The sequence below is a fragment of the Halichoeres trimaculatus genome, unplaced genomic scaffold (assembly GCF_033239565.1).
Source record: "Halichoeres trimaculatus isolate MK-OKI-2021-1 unplaced genomic scaffold, fHalTri1.1 fHalTri1_scaffold_9, whole genome shotgun sequence".
NCBI classification, from domain to species: domain Eukaryota; kingdom Metazoa; phylum Chordata; class Actinopteri; order Labriformes; family Labridae; genus Halichoeres; species Halichoeres trimaculatus.
In genome coordinates, this window is record NW_027437188.1 from 35,160,003 (window position 1) to 35,175,194 (window position 15,192).

Genomic DNA, 15,192 nt, shown 5'->3' on the forward strand with positions numbered 1-15,192 from the left:
TTCACCAAGCAGTTAAATACCACACACCTCATGATGGGTAAAGGCAAAGAGCTCTCTGAAGACATTCACAACCTGATTGTTGCTCAGCATCAGAATGGAACTGGTTACAGACTTATATCAAAGCACCTGAATATTCCAGTCAGCACCGTTGGGGCCATTATTCACAAGTGGAAGAAGCACCACCTTACCATCAACAGGCCATGCACAGGAGCTCCTTGAAGATTTCTGACCAGGGAGTCAGAAAGATAGTCAGAAGAGGACTCAACCAGCCAAGGACCACCCTGAAAGTGCTCCAGAAAGACTTGGAGGCAGCAGGTACATTTGTTACAGAGAAAACAACAGGCAATGCACTCCACCGCTGTGGCCTCTATGGACGCTCAGCCCGCAAGACTCCATTCCTCAAGAAAAGGCATGTTGAAGCTGGTTTAAAGTTTGCTAAACAGCATCTTGACAAGCCTGTAGAATACTGGGAGAATGTTGTCTGGTCAGGATGAGACCAAAACTGAACTTTTGGGCTGTCATACTACAGACCATGTTTGGAGGAGAAATGGCTCTGCACATCAGCCAAAAAACACTACACCAACAGTGAAGTTTGGAGGTGGAAGCATCATGGCATGGGGTTGTTTCTCATCTCATTATTTATGGACCTGAACGTTGTGATTTCTTTTCATGTGTGGATTATTTGAGTTAATACCTGTGTCTGGTAGAAATTTTGTTTGATTTGCAGTTTTGGAAATAAATGTGATGAGAAAAAAAATTAACGCGTTCAATACTTGTTTTCCCCACTGTGTAACCCAGATTAAATCAGGCCCAGCATGAAGGATACTGGTTCATACTGTTCTCTGATTGAACGTGGATGTGATCAAAAAGCTGTCAGCTGATAGTGGATGGTGTAGAGTTATTTTGGTAAACTTTTTAAAGAGACAGTAGTCTTTGTTGACTTCCTGTTGAGTACAAATGCAGGAAGCTACCTACTTCTGTTCAGCTTGACCTCAGAGCAGAATGAAGCTCTGTTTGTTCTGTTGTGGTGTACCACAGGGTTCACTCCTGGAGCCTTTTCCATTTTAATGGTGCATGCGCTCTTTACAGAATTAATTAACTGTTGATCAGCTACAGAAGAGTGTTTATCTCTAAAAACTGAACTAAACTGAGTATTTTCAAAACTTTCACACCATTAAATGAGATGTGTGAGTTGTGACTCCTAAATGTTCAAATTATTCTGTTAAAGTTGATTTATTTCAGAAGATCAATTTAAAAATTAAACTTTAATATTTTATCTACAGAGATGCTGATTTCATTTTCCAGCAGGACTTGGCTCCTGTCCACAACGTCAGAACAACCTGCTGTTAGAGAGGACTCTGACTCACTGAGAAGAGTTTATAGTTTGATTGAAGAAATAACAACGAGGGCTGCTCCAACCTGTTTCTGATCTTTTAGAAGCTCCGCCCCCTTACCTGACTCACCTGAGAAAAACTAGGGAACAGGTTTAGATTTTTCATAACTGAGGCCGAGAGAGACGCTGAGAGACAGACGCTCAGATTCACCTGCAGACCAAAGACTGCCAGCTGCAGGAGGAGAACACTGGGAACACTGGGAACACTGGGAACACTGGGAACACTGGGAACTCTGGGAACTCTACCATCAGACTTTTACAACTTTGAAGAAAAGAGACAGAAACTTTCAAGGATCAGGGAGAGACTTCCTGAAGCTGCGTGCCTGCTGCGTCTTCAGCTTCACTCTCAGACAAAATGGCGTCCAGACTGGAGCAAGACCTGAGCTGTCCGGTCTGTCATGAGGTCTATAAAGATCCGGTACTCCTGTCCTGCTGCCACAACTTCTGTAAAGACTGTCTGCAGAGCTGGTGGAGGGAGAGACCAACAAGAGAGTGTCCAGTTTGTAGGAAGCAACATTCAAGGGATTCACCACCTCTTAACCTGGCTTTAAAGAACATGTGTGAGAGTTTCCTCCAGGAGAGAGGTCAGAGACCTTCAGAGGATCTCTGCAGTCTGCACTCTGAGAAACTCAAACTCTTCTGTCTGGACCATCAGGAGCCAGTTTGTGTGATCTGCAGAGATTCAGAGAAACACAGACGGCACAGATTCAGACCCATTGATGAAGCTGCTGGAAACCAGAAGAAGAAGCTTCTGGAAACTCTGGAGCCCTTAAAGAGGAAGTTAAAGGTTTGTGAAGGAGCTAAAGTGAAGTTTGATCAAACTGCTCAACACATTCAGGTCCAGGCCCGACACACAGAGAGGCAGATTAAGGAGCAGTTTAAGAAGCTTCATCAGTTTCTAGAAGAGGAAGAGGAGGCCAGGCTGTCTGCACTGAGGGAGGAAGAGGAGCAGAAGAGTCAGAGGATGAAGGAGCAGATGGAGGCTCTGAGCAGAGAGATAGCAGCTCTTTCAGACACAGTCAGAGACACAGAGGAGCAGCTGAGAGCTGGAGACGTCTCATTCCTGAAAAACTATAAGGCTGCAGTGGAAAGAGTCCAGCAGCGCCCCCTGCTGGAGGATCCACAGCTGCCCTCAGGAGCTCTGATAGAGCAGGCCAAACACCTGGGCAACCTGAGCTTCAACATCTGGAACAAGATGAAGGACATGGTCTCCTACAGTCCTGTGGTTCTGGACCCAAACACTGCTGCTCCAGAACTCATCCTGTCTGAGGATCTGACCTCAGTGAGAGAAGGAGAGAAACAGAAAGTTCCTGAGAATCCAGAGAGGGCAAAGTTCTCTGTCCTGGGCTCTGAGAGCTTTAACTCAGGGACTCACAGCTGGGACGTGGAGGTTGGAGACAATAAGCACTGGGGCCTGGGTGTTTTATCAGGGTCTGTTCAGAAGGAGAGATTCATACAGTCTGGATTTTGGAGACTATGGTTCGTTGGTGGTGAATACAGAGCACTCTCATCATCCCGTCCTGACTCTGTTCTGTCCGTGAAGAATCGTCTCCAGAGGATCAGAGTGAATCTGGACTGGGACAGAGGACAGCTGTCGTTCTCTGATCCTGATACTAACACACACATACACACCTTCAAACACACTTTCACTGAGAAGCTGTTTCCATACATGAACACATTGAAAAAACGACCACTGAAGATTTTACCTCTGAAGGTCTCTGTGAGCGTGGAACGGAAATAGATGATGATGATGATGATGATGATGATGGTGATGATGATGATGATGATGATGATGATGATGATGATGATGATGATTATCAGTGATCTCTCCAAACCTTTCCTCTCTTCTTTCCATCAGGGTTTGAACGTGTTTACTGTTTGATGATTGACATGTTATCTGTTTAATTAACCCTTTAATTCAGTGACAGATGATCTGTTCTTTATTCAAAGATGTTTCCTTGTGTCTGTTTTTAACGTTGGTTTATTTACTTTATGTTGAGTCTGTAAATAATCAGAGTTAGTTCAGTCTGTTTCCTTTAACTCATTTCTCAGTTCTTCCTATAGTGATCAGAGTCAAAGTGTGATTTTATTGAATGTTTACTGTAATCTGTGATCTGATTGGTTGTTGGTCTAAATAAAATGCTGGTGTTGAACTCTGACCTGTTGCTGTGATGTGTGAACATCAATAACACCTTCACTGATCTGAAGAGTCGTCCCTGCCCCACAGTGGGTGATCCTGTGGGCTGCACATTTTTGGGCCTTTTTCAAAAGTTATCTTCTCCTAGGCCATAAATGATATCAGCTTGAAATTTGCTCAGATGACAGAGTGGACCCTGCTTTACAGTTGCTCTGCGGGAATCTGTTTTTTCAGAAATGGTTTTTGAATGACAAGCCCTCAAAGTTGGTGAACCCCAAAAAAGCCATCTCAGCTACCCCTATTAGAATGAATAGGAGATATAGATCCAGCTCCACACATGCTGCAGCATTTAGGCATCAAGACAGAGAAGTAAAAATCCTTAAGTGTCCCTTGAAACAGGTGATAAAGTGCCTCATTGTGCCTCGATCACATTTCAGAGTAAGATAAAGAAATTAAAAAGTCTGTTAAATAAACACACACAGTAAAGCTTCAGGAAGATCTAATACACAAATATTTCCTCTCATCTAATGTGAGAAAAGTGGATTTCAGTTCTGTTTACCTGCTTTGGAGTTTTGAAGCTGTGGTTTGAACCTGACACCACTAGAGGGAGCCAACACATCAGAGATTTACTGTAATACCCTCCTTTAAACTTAACACACTCGAATCTACAACATGGAAAGAAGTTTTAATTGAGTGAAATATAAATAAATGTGTGTGTGTGTGTGTGTGTGTGTGTGTGTGTGTGTGTGTGTGTGTGTGTGTGTGTGTGTGTATTTTCTGTGATCAGACTCTGGTCTGAGCCTCATGCTTTTGGGAAATCACAGATCGACATTGCAACTCTCAATGCAAGTCCTGGGTGATTTATGAAACCTGCGTATCAGGGCCAGTCACGTCGTACACCTGATCAGCTGTTGATAAACATGGCAGCTGAAAATGATCGTAATTTAAATAACATGGCACTAAATATTCAAGGTTCAGCTGGCCAGGGCCCTGTTCTACGAAGCAGGATTACTGCCTAGCGAGGTAGCTTTGAGGATAGGTTCTGGATTCCCTGTTCTACGACACGGGATCACTCCTCAGCGAGGCGAGTCTCCATGGCAACGTACGCTGAACGGCTAACCTGCTCCGGGGCAGGTTAGGTTCCAGATTGAACTCGCGGACTATAAAAACCCCGCCCACTGACCAATGAGCCCTCACAAAAAAATGGCTTAGTCCGTTCTTAGAGGATCCCGTGGACATCGGAGCCCGACTCACTCTCTTTTTCGGATGACCACCTTTATGAAAGTTACCAGTTTTCCAGAGAGGGGTTGGTAGTACATGACACTTTCTACAGGTAGTTAAAGGGAATGAAGAACTCTCATTGCCGTAATAAGATCTTCAATGCCAACACTTCTGTTCCATGACAATATTTTATTGCCCGTATTAAAATTGTGACAGGAATTCATGTTGGGCTCATGTGGGCTACATATCACACAAAAAATGTAAACACGATAGGAATGAACAAATGAATCAATTCATCTAAGAAATAAATTAGGTATGGTGCATGTTACAGTAAAAGTGCATGTTGAACAGTGCTATTTCAGGATGATAATGGCACAAAATGTTTTATTTTTTTTGCACTGCACTTACGCATTTAGACTGTCAGCAATTTTCTGCCAGTACTCCTTCCGTGCTTTAGCTGTGGCGACCGTGTTGCTTTTAACGTTAATTACATGTTTCACCTCGTCATACTTCCTCATGATCACCTCCTGCTCCTCCTGTGTGAAGTATGCGCTCCTTCTCTCTCCAGCCTGCTCTGACGCTCCAGACTGCTCCATGTTCGTGATTGGTCAGATGCAGCGGGCTCCGCCTTATATGCGTGCACGCGCTCATTGCCTAGCTGGATCCACTTATGAGGTTGATAACCAGCGTTGTAAAACCGTGTAGCGAGACCGCCGGCTACCGAGCTCAGTTCAGCGAGGTAGCTCCAAGGCTATCTCGCTAGGCTGAACTTGCTTCATAGAACAGGGCCCTGACCTGCGGAGTTTACGATATGGAGGGACGCATTACGGAAAAAAAAGGAGTGTTGTCCGTACTGGAGATCGACACCATAGCACCAAGGTAGAGAGAAATGACACCACGTTGTTTGGCAGTCGGAAAAGTGGTGTTAAAGCGAGTCAGAAAAAACTTGTCTGCAAGGAAATCACTGTAGCTATCAGCAGCATGGATGTGACAAACTAAACGACAGCAGAGTTTTAAACCTTTACAGTGGGGAAAATAAGTATTGAACGTGTTAACTTTTGTCTCACTAAATTCATTTCTAAAGCTGCAATTCAAACAAAATTTCTCCCAGACATTGGTATTAACTCAAATAATCCACACATGAAAAGAAATCACAACGTTCAGGTCCATAAATAACAATGAAAAAAGTATTGAACACGCTAACTGAGACTCATCTAATACTTAGTGGAGAAGCCTTTGTTTGCAATGACAGCTTCCAGAAGCTTCTTGTATGTTTGAACTAATGGCCCACACTGCTCAGGTGTGATTTTGGCCCATTCCTCTGCACAGATTGTCTTTAAATCTGGAATATTCTTTGGTGCCCTCTGGTGAACCCTTTTCTTTACTTCTTTCCACAAATGTTCAGTTGGATTGAAGTCAGGTGATTGACTAGGCCATTCTAACAGATTGAATTTCTTTTTCTGAAACCATTTGAGAGTCAACTTTGCCGTGTGCTTTGGATGGTTGTCCTGCTGGAAGGTCCAGCCACGTCTCATCTTCATCATCCTGGTGGATGGCAGCAGATTCAGATCAAGAATTTTCCCATACATGGCTCCATTCATTGCTCCGTCAGTTATATGAAGTTTGCCAACACCATGAGATGAGAAACAACCCCATGCCATGATGCTTCCACCTCCAAACTTCACCGTTGGTGTAGTGTTTTTGGCTGATGTGCAGTGCCATTTATCCTCCAAACATGGTCTGTAGTATGACAGCCCAAAAGTTCAGTTTTGGTCTCATCTGACCAGACAACATTCCCCCAGTATTCTACAGGCTTGTCAAGATGCTGTTTAGCAAACTTTAAACCAGCTTCAACATGCCTTTTCTTGAGGAATGGAGTCTTGCGGGCTGAGCGTCCAAAGAGGCCATGGCGGTGGAGTGCATTGCCTATTGTTTTCTCTGTAACAATTGTACCTGCTGCCTCCAAGTCTTTCTGGAGCACTTTCAGGGTGGTCCTTGGCTGGTTGAGGACTCTTCTGACTATCTTTCTGACTCCCTGGTCAGAAATCTTCAAGGAGCTCCTGTGCGTGGCCTGTTGATGGTAAGGTGGTGCTTCTTCCACTTGCGAATAATGGCCCCAACGGTGCTGACTGGAATATTCAGGTGCTTTGATATAAGTCTGTAACCAGTTCCATTCTGATGCTGAGCAACAATCAGGTTGTGAATGTCTTCAGAGAGCTCTTTGCCTTTACCCATCATGAGGTGTGTGGTATTTAACTGCTTGGTGAAAAAACACCTTTTTTATAGGACCATCAATTTGTTCTAGCCCAGCTGATGTTGGTTTGCACTAATTGGAAGTTCAAGTAATAATTACTGACAGATTTCAGGTGGTATGGTGCATTTCCATGCCAACGTATACAGCCTTTCCATGGTGTGTTCAATACTTTTTTCCTGTGTTATCGTACTTAATTCACCATAATCATTATTTATGGACCTGAACGTTGTGATTTCTTTTCATGTGTGGATTATTTGAGTTAATACCAATGTCTGGGAGAAATTTTGTTTAAATTGCAGCTTTGGAAATAAACGGGATGAGAAAAAAGTTGACACGTTCAATACTTATTTTCCCCTGTACAGCACATGAGATACGGTTGTTTTAATCTTTGGGTGCCAGCCAGAGAAATCTCTGACAAAAGCTTTTTTTTTTTGGATGCAAAAGTGTAACATTAATCAAACTGCAAGATTTTTTTTTACAGTAGTTTTGTTGTTTTTCTCTGATTCCTTTTAGTTCTGAGGTAACTCAAGAGGGTTGTGATGACTACAGCGATGTTTTTATACTTTTCCTCTTTAAATCAGATTTGGTTCCTCATCAGTTCCTCATTAAGCAGAATGAGATCTTTGCGTTGAACAGAAATCATAATAAAATGGCTCTAACACATGTATAAATGATGATTTAGGAAACATTTTGCAACGGTCTCATCATTTTTTCCAGAGCTGATATAAATGTTGTGGATGAAATGTGAATTTATGGTGTCATTCTCAGTTTTGGCCAGCAGGTGACAGCAGTTATCAGTCTTTCACAGATCAGGGCTTGAAGACAGAAAAATCAATCAATCATAATAAGAAAAACACAAAATACAGATTGATTAATTTATAATTTAAAGGGTTTGGTAGAAACAAACTTTAGTATCTGTTTAATGGCTTTAGCAAAGGCTAGTTTTAAGATTTTAGCAAATTTAGAGATAGAAGATGAAAAACAAACATTTAAATGACATTTGAATTAATTACTGTTACTTTTTTTTCAACCCTTGACATTAGAGGATCTGGTGTTTGTTTCTTTTCATGCAAAGTCATGACTCTGGAGTGAAATCATTCTGAGCACGCTCTGTGAACATTTGCAGACGTACACAGTCGGCAGCTCCATGATCTAATAAAGCAAACTGAACTCCTAATGAGAGATGATTGAAATAATCCACAGATTACAGTCAGAGAGTCAGACTCTAAAATTAACCCCGGTATCTGTGAAATCTACCGGACGTTGTCAGAGCTGCTGAGTACAGTTAGTGAATCAGATAATCTGATTATGTCACTAGAGACGAGTTTATTGGATTAAACTGGAAAAACCCGCAAACCACAGGAAACATAAAGACACAGAGAACACAGAGGGGAGCTTTCAAAACATAAAACTGTGGCCTTTTTTCCTGAGCTATCTACAAATAACTTTTAAAAAAACAACCTTACTGTCGCCCCCTAGTGGTCATGATGATAGTGTTATTTTCTAGTTGTGTATGAAATATTTTGTCTGCAGAAAACAGAAACGGTTCAACCAGAAAGTCTGCACACGACTCTACCCACACTACAACATGATATCTGTGACTGTTTATATCCAGGTTGTAGAGCAATAACACTCCTTGAGTTTCATCACAGCTGATGTGACCAGTATTTTGAGCTCTGGTCGTTTCCTCCCTGCGAGTGTTTCAGCCCATTTGGCTGAGTGCGACCCGTCTTCAGTCTCCCTGGACCCATTCAAGGGGAAACATCTGGACTGTGTGTGCAAGTGTGTGTGAGTGTGTGTGCTCAGTGTGTCCTTGGTGTTGCAATAAAACACACAACTCTAAAATTAGACCCTGAAGACTCCGATATTAGCTCACTTCCCAGATATGGACCTGAACACACAAACACTCAGCGAGGTTTGAGTCAGCAGAGATACCAGTCTCCCTCCATCACTGACGTCCACAGAGCGCAGGAGGAGGAAGAGGAAGAGGAGGAGGAGGAGGAGGAGGGATAAAGTTCCTCAACCTGAAATGAAAACTTTCTCCCACAGTTTACCCCTCACTGACAGAATAAATATACCAGAGAAAAACTACATCTCACCTCTTGAACCACCAAACTCAGGTAAGGAAACTGAGGTCACATCGCAAAGCTCAGGAGTTGCTAGTCCACCTCCGCCTGAGTTATTGGTGAGTTTTGTTGACATTAATTGGTTATAGTGTTTGTAAAATAATATATATATATTTTTTTCTTTCGAGAGTCTAATCACTTCTTGACTCAACCTCCCGACATATTTTACAATCTCCGAAAAAGATACTCAAGAACGTCAGCTGTCAATCATCGTTAAATGTGACGTAAAGCCTCGTTTTTAACCTCTTATAACTAATGAAAACGAAACTTCTCAGAAAAAAGAGGATTTGAATTCAAGACAGCCAAATGATATCTTCAAATCACCACAACAATCAGATGTGAGAAACATTTCTACCAGGTGTATTATTTTTTAAAGTTTGACCACAGCCCATCTGGAATGACTGGAGAGCCGGATTTTTTGACCTATACTACAGCCAGCCACCAGGGGGAGCAGTTTTCGTGGGGACCTCCCTTCAAGCCGAGCAAGACGTCCATTTTTTTTACAGTCTATGAAGCCAGCACAACTCAAACTTAATGGTCATGTACAAATAAGTTTCACTGGTTGAAATAGATGATAGACCAATGAATGCCCGATGTTAAAGATGCTGTGAAGAGAATATTTTAATTGGGCTGCAGCGCCACCTTCTGGCCTGGAATCTCACACACACTGTTGTAAAAATGTGGCTTTTAACCAGGTGTGTGTTTGTTTAGTAGTAAGTCAACTTTTTACTTTAAACAACATTCGTCAGTAAAGTTACATAACAGTGTTGTTTGAAACATGACAACAAGAAAACAACGTAAGTTCGTACCGTATGTCAATGGCTGGCTAAATGTAGCGCTACTAGCATATCTGAAGGCTAACATGTCAACAAGCTAAGTGTCAGTTCGTACACTAGTTTAGCAGCTGTCCATATAAAGAGCTATTGACAGCCCGTTGCTCTAAGACATGTCTGTAATGTGTAACGTTAGAGAGTCCTGGTTAGCTACGTCCTGCCAGTCATCGACCAAGCAGAGCTAACGTAACCTCACTCTTCATTTTATTGATAGACTCTCAGGTTTGGACAGACCACTGCAGAATAACTGCTGACTGTGAGTTGGAATAAACATTAGCACAAATAGTTTAGCCCTGTAAGCCTTTAGCTTGTGCTCTATCTCTCTCCTGTTTATCTTTCTTCTGCTCTTCTGTCCTTTTTCTGTCTGACAGTCAGGCTCCAGTGTCCACCATCACTACAAAATTAATCACAGAAATTGTTTCCAGCAGAGAAAAACTCAGAGCTCTCTTCTCACTGCTAGACTTCGTCGGCTGGCGCGATGTTGCCATAGGGACTTAAGGCCCATTTATGGTCATCGTTACGTACGGATACGGATACGGATACGGATACGGATGGAACCTTCGGTCTGTATTTCTGCACGTTTCCATGAAGCTTACGGACCAAACAAAGCAGTACTACTGGAAACCATGGGGGGCAGTGTTGCTGTTACCACCGGATACAAAGCTTTAGTGAGACACAAAGAAGAAATAACAATGGCAGGACTTTCAAGATGTAATTAACTGCCTCACTGCTACAACACTGCCTCCGTTTTTGTCTTTTTTTGTAAGCGGAACAGTATTAATACCTCCTCCACAGTTGCCATGTTTGTTTTTGACTTTTGCTGTCATAAACTTTTGACTGGGCCGACCCCCCCTGGTGGATGTACTGGTTAACTGCAATGTCAATGCAAAGGACGTATGGAAGTATGTGGGCACTGATGGTAACTTCGGTTGAAAGAGACAGATTTAATAAAAACAGTTTTATTGACCATAAAGTCGCTTGATTGGCTAGGCCTAAGCAAGAAGTGGGCGGAGCCAAGACCCTAGAAGCTACTCAAATTGCTGTTCTACCTTGTACAAAGTGATGAACGTCTGTTGGTTGTTAAGAATCCTCTTCTTTAACTAAACACTGTCCATCCGTCGGATCCTTCCTGTTACGGTTTCAGACGCTCAGAGGAACAACCTGAGCCTGTCAGGGACAAAAATAAAAACTCAAAGTGGACGTGACTCCACTCCTGTGTCGGTCTGGGCTCAGCTGTTCCCTTTTTGGTGGCGTTTCAATGAAGGGAAATCTAAAGGTTATTTTTGTGTCCTTCCTGTTTGAACGTAACGACGCCCCCCAGTGCACAAAACTGGCTCCCACATAAAGAGTTTTTCCAAGGACATCGACTTCAATAAAATGTGACGACTTTCAGGGACTTTTGTAGAGCGTGTATCTGTAAATGTTGAACTGTTCCTTTAATGTTTCTTATCCTCTGTCTTTAACTCTGGAAATATGTTTCCTTCTCTCCTTTCCTGTCATTTTTCCCTCCCTCACTTTCTTTCTCTTTCTGTCCTTTTTAAGCCCGACTGGTCCCGAAAAGCCACCAGACGACCCTTTTATAGAGAGAGGAGAGGTCATTTAGTGTCGTGGGAATGCCTCTAACAAATACAACACACACACACACACACACACACACACACACACACACACACACACACACACACACACACACACACACAGCTCAACAACTGCCTTCTGTCATTTCTCCTCTTCGCTTTAACTTCAAAGTAAAAGAGGAAGTTTTCAACCACACGACTCTTTTGCAACACTGAAGCCACAAATACATCATCCCTGTCACTGATGTGGTTTAATAATGCAGAGAAACAACCGAACACGGGGCAGAGGCAGAGCAGCAACTCCCATGTGTTTTGAGTGTTCGTCAGTGGAGTCTGGAAGCCATCAAGAAATAAACGTGACGTCTGTTCCTCGTCAAAAAATGAAAAAATCTCTCTTAAAGGTAGAGTCTGCGGGGTTCTCCTTAAAAAATAAAATATCAACTTTCACAGGAATAATTCTGCACAATCATCTCGCCTGGGCCTCTATACCTGTGTCAGTGTCCGTATCTGCCTTGATGTTGATGTGTTGGTTATATCCAGACGTTTCTGGGTGGAGAGTAAAGGCTGATTTAACTTCTTCGACTCTTGTTTAATACTCTGGTAGTCATAAGTTTGTGTTACTCTGCCCCCTACAGTTTGGGAATGGATACCAATGGACACCATGTCAAGTTAAAAAGCATAAAAGCCACGTTAGCATAGCATAACACAGCCTTTAGCGTGGTCACCTCAGCAAATCACAGGGCACCTCAAGTGACTTTGAGTGTTAATTAGCAAGAAGCTATCCTGAGCAGCTACGCTAGAGGGCGTAGCACGGAGAAAAAAATAAAACGAAAGTGAAACTCAACGCCAAACAGATAAAGCTTTTTCCTAAACCAGGTGAAAGCTTGTCTCGACTTTTACTCAATTTCAAGAACTTGGAAGAATGACGAGAGTTAGCTTTCTGCTAACCAGGTATGTGTCGAATACCCGTGACTTGCTTGCACTAACATGCTAAGTCTGGTGCACAGCTCTTGGGTTTCTCCCATGAAGAAAAGAAAGAAAAATCTTCAGGTGGTTGCTGGGCTAGTGAGTGTGTGTTTACGTAGACATGGTCGGAGGCTGTGGGTGTGCGCTGCTGTTGGCACTGAGCCAATGAGGTGAATGTTGTGTTTACTAACGAGTAATGGAAACTCCTGCAGACCCTACCTGTTAATGACAAAGTCAGTGAGAGTTTTTAGTTCTAGGAACTTTGTGACTTTTGTGGCCCACAATACAAACCAGTGATATATAGAAAAAAAAGTAACTGTACTACACCTCCAGACCAGCAGAGGGCAGTGAGACACCAGTGAAGATGGCGCCATAGAAAAACAGGTGATATTGTCACGGGCGACTCAGTTTATAACTTATCACACGAGTTTAAACAAGTTTGAAAATTCTTTGACAACACTTTGAAATGTCCCTTTAAAAGGGCATCCAGAAAACACAGACATCAGTGTTGAGTGAGGGATGAGAAAAAGAGGTGGAGGCAGAGCGATAAGAGTCTTTCGCTGTGATTCAGACGATGTTTCTATAAAGAGCCTGAGAAATATTTAACTGCTGAGACGGAAAATACTTGAAGTGTGTGTTTCTGTGTGTGTGTGTGTTTAGTGCCCAGTCGTCTGACCTCTATGACCGTCTGAATAAACCTCCAAGAGATTACCCGTCTGATATCTGAGGTTTTTAGTCATCGGTCTGATTCATGAGGCAGAGTTTCAGCGGATCTGACTTTCAATCATTTTTAGGAGGATTTCTGCTCCGGACTCTGACCGAGCATCAGTTATTGGGCTGCTCACACCACACCCTGCAGATTAAAAAGTTTGTATATTTCATTTGTTTACTATATTTAAATGTTCCACCAAAGACGTTTTACAATCAAACCCTGCAGCTGTGAGTCTGTGGGAACGTTAACTGTGGAGCAGCAGGAAGTGTAACATCAGCAGTGACTCAGTGAAGCTCTCAAACAGCTGTAAACGGTAAAATAAGCTGAGTGAAGGAGAAAACTAACTCTGGGTCTTCCAGCAGGAGGTCTACAGTGGGGAAAGTAAGTGTTGAACACGTCAACTTTCTTCTCATCACATTTATTTCCGAAATCAAGTCAGGTGATTGACGAGGCCATTCTGACAGATTGATTTTCTTTTTTTGAAACCATTTGAGAGTCAACTTTGCCGTGTGCTTTGGATGGTTGTCCTGCTGGAAGGTCCAGCCACGTCTCATCTTCATCATCCTGGTGGATGGCAGCAGATTCAGATCAAGAATTTCCCCATACATGGCTCCATTCATTGCTCCGTCAGTTATATGAAGTTTGCCAACACCATGAGATGAGAAACAACCCCATGCCATGATGCTTCCACCTCCAAACTTCACTGTTGGTGTAGTGTTTTTTGGCTGATGTGCAGTGCCATTTCTCCTCCAAACATGGTCTGTAGTATGACAGCCCAAAAGTTCAGTTTTGGTCTCATCTGACCAGACAACATTCTCCCAGTATTCTACAGGCTTGTCAAGATTTTGTTTAGCAAACTTTAAACCAGCTTCAACATGCCTTTTCTTGAGGAATGGAGTCTTGCGGGCTGAGCGTCCATAGAGGCCATGGTGGTGGAGTGCATTGCCTATTGTTTTCTCTGTAACAATCGTACCTGCTGCCTCCAAGTCTTTCTGGAGCACTTTCAGGGTGGTCCTTGGCTCGTTGAGTACTCTTCTGACTATCTTTCTGACTCCCTGGTCAGAAATCTTCAAGGAGCTCCTGTGCGTGGCCTGTTGATGGTAAGGTGGTGCTTCTTCCACTTGTGAATAATGGCCCCAACGGTGCTGACTGGAATATTCAGGTGCTTTGATATAAGTCTGTAACCAGTTCCATTCTGATGCTGAGCAACAATCAGGTTGTGAATGTCTTCAGAGAGCTCTTTGCCTTTACCCATCATGAGGTGTGTGGTATTTGACTCTCTTGGTGAAAAAACAACCTTTTCTATAGGACCATTTTCCCCACTGTTAGTCCGACCACAGTACCCAGTCCTCAGGGGACAGATTCCAGCTGGATGAAGAGGGTAAGGAAGGAGGGACTCAGGTGGACCTTGAGTCGGACAACAGTTGTGAACCAGTTTGGGAACCAACCTTGAAGTTCAGGCCTAGACCACCTGCTGACGTGAGACCAGAGACTGGAGTTAACCTGGAAACTCAACGTAAAGCCGGGACAGGAGTTGCCTTTCAAGGCACGAGCACTTGCACTGAGCTAGGGTTAGCTCGAGAGCTGGTGCCCAGTCTACCTTCATCAGGGGAGCCAAATTATTGTTGGCAGGGTTGTCTAAAAGGGATCAGGAACTAGTCAGCAGGGACTAAGAGGTGGTGTCGGATGGAACTCTCCAAACACAGAATGCCACGATGTTTCATATCTGACATCTGCAGGAGAAACTGTACAGAGAGGAAAAGCAGGAGAAGCACGATGCAGCGAGACGTGTAAGGAAGCTTCTTTAACCAGGACATGGTCACTTTATATCAGAGTGAACATCCAAACTTTATTCCTGACTGTGTCTGAGTTTGTGTCAGGACACATCAATCACATCACCCTGCTGACAGAAACAGCAGAGAAATAAACATTTGTCCCCTACTTTGCAGAGGAATTTAATCTACTGACACAAC

General features: G+C 43.1%; 1 pseudogene; it reads left to right on the forward strand.

Annotated features, from left to right (window-relative positions):
* Positions 1-1,748: 1,748 nt before the first annotated feature.
* Positions 1,749-9,018, forward strand: LOC141797839 (nuclear factor 7, brain-like; annotated as a pseudogene).
* The last annotated feature ends 6,174 nt before the right edge of the window (positions 9,019-15,192 follow it).